Genomic DNA, 6,266 nt, shown 5'->3' on the forward strand with positions numbered 1-6,266 from the left:
GGAAAGGCTTATTAGTTTTTAAGGTTGCTCTCCCAGTTTTACTGCTGGCACTTAAAGGAATTTAATGGGATGAGGCAGAGGGATGAGTCTATCCTCATGCGCTGCTCCAGGGGTTTAGGGGTTTAGGGGGTGCTGGTTTAGGGATTGCTGCTTTTCCAGGCTCCAGAGACTGCTGAGACCCTCCTGGGCAAGTGGAGAGGTCTTGGGCAGGTGGGATTTGGGGTGTTTGGAGCTGAAGGCAGCACAAGGTTTGTGAGATTTTGGGGGGTTTGTGTTGGTTCCTGGAGCTGCTGAGCAATTCGGTTCTTCCAGTGGGCAGGATGAGGACCAGGACCCCCAGGATCTCCTTCTGAACCTGCCACCAGCCCTCTGCCCTGTTCTGTAGAGCCAGAGCAGGGTTCCTCATTCTCCTGGGTGTGGGAATGTTTGGGGTGGGCGCTTTGGGATCAGGGAAAGGCTGAAAAGTGCTGCCCCTTCCTGGGGCACCATGGGTGGGTGCCAGTGTGGGACTGACTGCACCGGGGAACTCCCCGTGCTGCTCCTGACGCTCTCTGGGGTTCATTTTCCATGGATCAGAGCTTATTTTTGGGCAAAGAATGATCCCACCAGCTTGAAAAGCTTCCAGGAGAAACTTCTCACAACGTCACAGAGTCCGACTCCATCTCCGTAAGGGGAAGAGCTGCTGGGCCGGCTCTCGCGTGGAAATGACATTTTGTGGCCCAGTTTTAATTAATGACATTTGGTGGCCCAGTTTTAATTAATGACCTTTTGTGGCCCGGTTTTAATTGGATCTTCCACCACGTGAGCCTCACCAGAGAGCCACCAGGAGAGGCAGGAGGACTCTGATGGGATCCTCTGTGGGGGAAAAGCTGGTTTTGCTTTTTCTCCTGCTCGCTGGGAGGATTTTCCCCTCCCTTTTCACATCCTTTTTGCTTTCCCGCTGTCTCCCGCCATCCCTGAGCGCTGCCTCTCCTCCCCTGGGAAGAGAAGAGCTGTGCAGTTGGCAGGGAGGCTCTGCAGGGCTCTGTGCTTTGGAGGAACATCCATCCCTCCCCAGCCGAGGCTCCGCAGCGTGCCCGGAGCCCCGGGAATGCTGGCGGGGATGGAGCCGTGCCCGGCGCTCCTGCTCCTTCCCCAAGGTCACATTTCCCTCCCAGCCCGAGGCTCAGCCAGGGGAGATGAGGACATCCAGGTCCAGCTTTTCCTCAAGGGCAAGTTGGGTTTTATTGTCTTTGGCAGTTTGGGACTAAAGACCGTTCCTGGGAGGCTGTGGAGGAAAAGCTCTGGGAAGGAAGATTTCTGTAATATTTACGTTGCTTCTAATCCTACTTAGGACTCTTTAAAAGTTAAAAGGTTGTCTAGGATGTTCAGGGCATCTGCAGCAATTATAATATTTAAATAATAATTTTTAGAAAGGAATAATTGTATGACGATATGAAACCTTTGGAGGGGTCTTGCAGAGTTTCCCCAGTTGCAGTTTTCCCAAGCTCAGCTCAGCGTGGCTGTGTGTGACACAGGAGCTTCAGGGTGGTGGCAGAAGGGACAGTCTGGGGACAGCTGTCCGAAGGGTGATCAGGCCCTGCAGGCCCCTCCCTCCTGCAGCATTCCCGGCTCTGCTGGGTGTTTCCTGGCCGAGTTTGGAGCAGGGCTTGGAGGATGATCTCCAGCTCTGCTGCTCCTCTCAACCCCAGGCAAAAAAAAATTCCTGTTTCTTCTCAGCCTGGGGAAGCACCATGTGTGGGCAGAAGGATCTGGAACAGCACAACAAAGGCCATTCCCTCTGTCCTTTAAGGGATGGGCATTTGGGGGATGCCCATGGGCTCCTTCCCTTGCCTGAGGAAGATGTGGGATTCAGCCAGGGCCACGCTCCTGCTCCTCTGCTGTTGTTCCAAGGCTCGACTGATCCAGGACCTTCCCCTGCTTCCCAAGGGGATCCATCCCCAGGGAGATCCACATTTGAGGGGATCCATCCTCAGGGGATGCACCCCTCGGGGTGCCAGTGGGATCCTCTGCTTAGTCTGGGAACCCATCCCTGTCCCTCTCCATCCCAGGGACACCCATCCCTGTCCCTCTCTGTCCCAGGACACCCCTCCTGGGGCACTGGAGGGAATCTCTGCCCTTCCTTACATTTGCTTTTCCCTGACCCTCTGTCCTTGTCCATCTGCACGTCCCTCTCCACCTCCCAAACATCCCCAACCCCTCTGATCCTGGTGTCCAGCTCACTGCACAGCTTCATCCCAGGCCACCGTTGGGTTTTGTTCAGGGACGTTCATGTTGGTGGCAGGAAAAATTACTGAATTCCCCGGGGAAATAATAAAGTGATTTTTATATATATTTTACATCGAGAGAAATAAAATCCCTTGCTGGTCACAAGGCTGTTTTGGGTGAGGGAGTGGGAGCTGGGGCTGGAAACCCCTCAGGATCCCAGATCCAGGCTGGATTTGTTGTTTTCTGAGGTTGATGATGCAGGGAATGATCCGGACTCCAAAAAAGCCAAACACAAATATCAACCCACAAGGAATCACCATGCCCCTGGGTCACACACGTGTTTTACAGGCATGGGAATAGGTTTGGAGATGTAATTTAAATATAAATTAAATATTCGTATTATGTTATAAAATACCTTAATCCAATATATTAATATTAGATATAAATAGTATAGATTTATATTATATATATAATATAAATAGTAGAGTATATATGTATATAATAGTATATAAACTATACTATATACTATATAGTATACTATAAATATGTAAAATATATGTAAAATATATGTAAAATATATGTAAAATATATGTAAAATATATATAAATATATATAAATATATAAAAATATATATAAATATATAAAAATATAAATAGTATACTATTTATATAAACAGTATATATTTAATATAAATCAATGTGGATTGTATATTATTATACATACCATATATATATTATAAATTATTAGAAATACTGTTCTATGCTGAATTAATTAAATATTAATTGTGCAATATTTTAATTTTATATATTTTTAGTATTTTTTCTATCCCAGGAAATATTTAAGGCCAGGTTGGACCAGGCTTGGAGCAAGCCTGGGATAGTGGAAGGTGTCCCTGCCATGGCAAGGGGTGAAATGAGATGAGTTTTAATCATTCCATGATTCTGTAATTCTGTAATTCCGTATTAATACATGCATATTTATATAGAACAATATTTAAATATTAATACATATTTATATAAAAATACCTATTTATAGCTGATCTGATATATTCCCGAAGAAGTTAATCCTATGCAAATATAATTATTTTGCTCCAAACCAGTGTATTTCCATGTTAGTTTATCTTCTCAGCACAGGGACACTAAAATCATGGAATTTTGTGTCTGGATGACAGGAAGATGAGGATGAGCATGTGAAAATCACATGCAAGTAACTGCATAAATCCCTAAATTTGTATAAATACATGGAGATTGTGGAGTTTCTACGTACAAAGCGTGTGGTTGCAGCAAGGGGGGATAACAGACGGACACAGCACTGGAAAGGAGGGAAATTTTCCAGGAAAACAGCGAATTTCGTAAAAATTCAATTTTTAACAATTTTCCCTCATTGTTTTTTGTGTTGTTGACGCCTCGATGCTCCTGGTTTTGTCCCGGTGCCGGCTCAGGAGCAGCGTTTGGTGTCAAACCGTGCCGTGAATTAACGATTTAACAACGATCGAGGGAGCGAATCCCGTGAAAACAAACGCGGGACGGGACGGGATTCACCCGGCGGGAACGCCGAGCTCGGCGCTTTCGTTTTCTGCTGCATTTCAAGGGGTTTTCCTTCGATATTCAAGGACTTTTCCTTTGCATTTCAAGGAGAAAAATTAGGAGGAAATAAAAGAAAGGAAAATAAAAATTAACGTTATTTTCGCCCGATTCAAACCAGTATCAAAACAATTTTTTTTTACCGCTGCTGGATAAAATTCTAAGTTTTTATAAATTTAAGTAGTGGCCTTTCGAGGAGCTGCAGGAATAAATCAGTTTAAACCCCTTGGGCTGCTTTAAAAGAGGATCCAGCTCCTTCCTTGCAGCCAGAGAATTCCACCCCTGGGTAATTTGGGCCCATAAACTCATTTTTACACCAGGACGCAGAGGGGGCTCCGTGGATCCCTTCTCCCGATGCTGCGCTGGATTTTTGCTTTAATAAGGAAAGATTTGTCCTTCATCCCTGTGGGGAATTTCCAGGCTGCTTTGGGAAGTACTTCAGGATGGCAAGTTCAGCCTTGTTTTCCTTCCAGCTGCTCCAAAAATATTTATTATATTAAAAATAAGGGTGGAAGTGAAGCCTGGAGGCGGCAGCGAGCCGAGCGGGCAGTGGGTGGGATTCAGGAGAGATGCTGGGCTCGAAGTTTATGTTTATTAATGTTTATGCCATTTAATCCCAGTAAAAGCTGTGGAACTGGGAGCAAAATGGTCCTTTTGACTCCTAAAAACCTGAAGGTTCTTGGAAAATCAGAAAAGCAGCTAGGGATTAAAGGGAATTTATTCCATCTATTATTGAAGGGAATTTATTGCAAAATTGCTTTGCTGGGAAGCGGTAGGATCTGAATCCTTTTGAGTTTTTAATTTGAACCTGTTAAGAGTTGCAAGTCTCAAATGTTGGCGTTAAATTAAGTGGGATCACTTTGGATTTACGATCTACAGAGCCAGGAGCAGGATCCAGCCCCTGGATTAACACAGAAGCTGGAGAAATGGGTGTAAATCAGAGTAATTTGGGAGTTATGTGGATTTATGCTTCCTATGGGATGTACAACAGCCTGGTTTGGGGGAATTAACTCCTAGGGAGTGGGGGGAATTTATTCCCTGAGGGGAATAAATTAATTTATTCCTATCATTAGTGCAGGGCTGAGCCTCTTGCTCTGGGCTCCATTATTCCGAATTTCCATGCGATTACCCCTGGGCAGAGTTTATCCGGGAAATGGCTGTAAAATGCTGGAAATGGGGGAAAAAAGCAAAAGGGAGGTGATGATTTGGGAGGGCTGGGGGAAATTTAGCTCCTGGCTGTGCAGTGCAAAAGGACTGAAAGAACCCTGTGATCTGGGGAGGGATCGGGGATAAATCCGAGCCATTCCAAAATCGGCTTTGTGGGAGCAAACACATCCAGCTCCAGCTCCCCCTGCTCGTTTGGGATCCGTAGATTTGGGGGTTCAGCACCCCCTGATTCCCACCCAGGACCCTCAGGGTGCCTGGGGATGTTCCAGGATGATTTTCCCCCCACCCCAAGGGTTCATTTCCATCCCGTGCTGTGCCGGGGATGCCGAATCGCTCCGGTGAGGGCCCCGCTCCCAACCCGGCTGCCACCAAGGAAAACCCCAATTCCCCCCGAGATTTGCAAGCAGAGCTGGACAAAGCCCTTCCCCTCCCTGGGGGATTGATGGATTTATTCATCCCATTCCCTAATGAGCCACTTCCAGATCCCAGTAAATTATACGCACCGGGACGGGTGAAATCTTGCTCCATAAATCAGATCTGAGGCTGCCAAGCTCTGCCTGCATCATTATCCCGGCAAGGTTCGAAGATCCCCCGTATTGCTGCCTCCTTTGCAAGTCCCAATAAATCTGGGAGTAATCACTCCTGACAGAGAGGCAGCAAAAGCACCGGAAAACATTTTCTTCCCTTAAAAAATGTAAGTGGAAAATTTATTGCAAGGAAAGAAAAAGTTTTCTCTCCGGAAAAATCTGTAGCAAAACAGCAACGTGAGAAACTCCCCGTGGCCAAGCTGGTGGGATGGCATCACCTTGGGATTCCGGGGATAAATTCGTAGCAACTCCTAAAAATTAAGGAAGATTTTTTTTCTTGGGGTGAAGCAAGAGAAAAGAAATAAAGCCGAAGTGTCTCCAAGTGTGTCCCGAAAGGACAGCGGAGCCAGCGCTCTGGAGTCTGCTGCCTTCTGGTTTGTGTTTAGCCTTTGGAAAAAAAAAAAAATCCCCCCCTGCACACCTCCTTTTTCCTAGAAGGAAGATTGATTTTATTAACCGGCCGACACCTGAAAGCAATCGGGATTTTTTTGGTGGCTGGTGGCGGGGGAAGGAGCCGAGCCGGGGCTCTGCAGGGGCAGGGCTGCGTTTTCCCACTGCTCCTGCTTCCAGGCAGACGTGGAATGGAGCTCACAGGGGTTCTCCAGCATTGCAGGCTGCTTGGTGGGGAGTGCTGGATGTGTCCTTATCCTCGTGGTCCCATCATGGAGCCAACACCAGGGGACAAAATGCCCCTCTTTCCAAAGGGAAACTGAGGCATGTG

This window comes from Camarhynchus parvulus, chromosome 26 (genome assembly GCF_901933205.1).
Source record: "Camarhynchus parvulus chromosome 26, STF_HiC, whole genome shotgun sequence".
Classification (NCBI taxonomy): domain Eukaryota; kingdom Metazoa; phylum Chordata; class Aves; order Passeriformes; family Thraupidae; genus Camarhynchus; species Camarhynchus parvulus.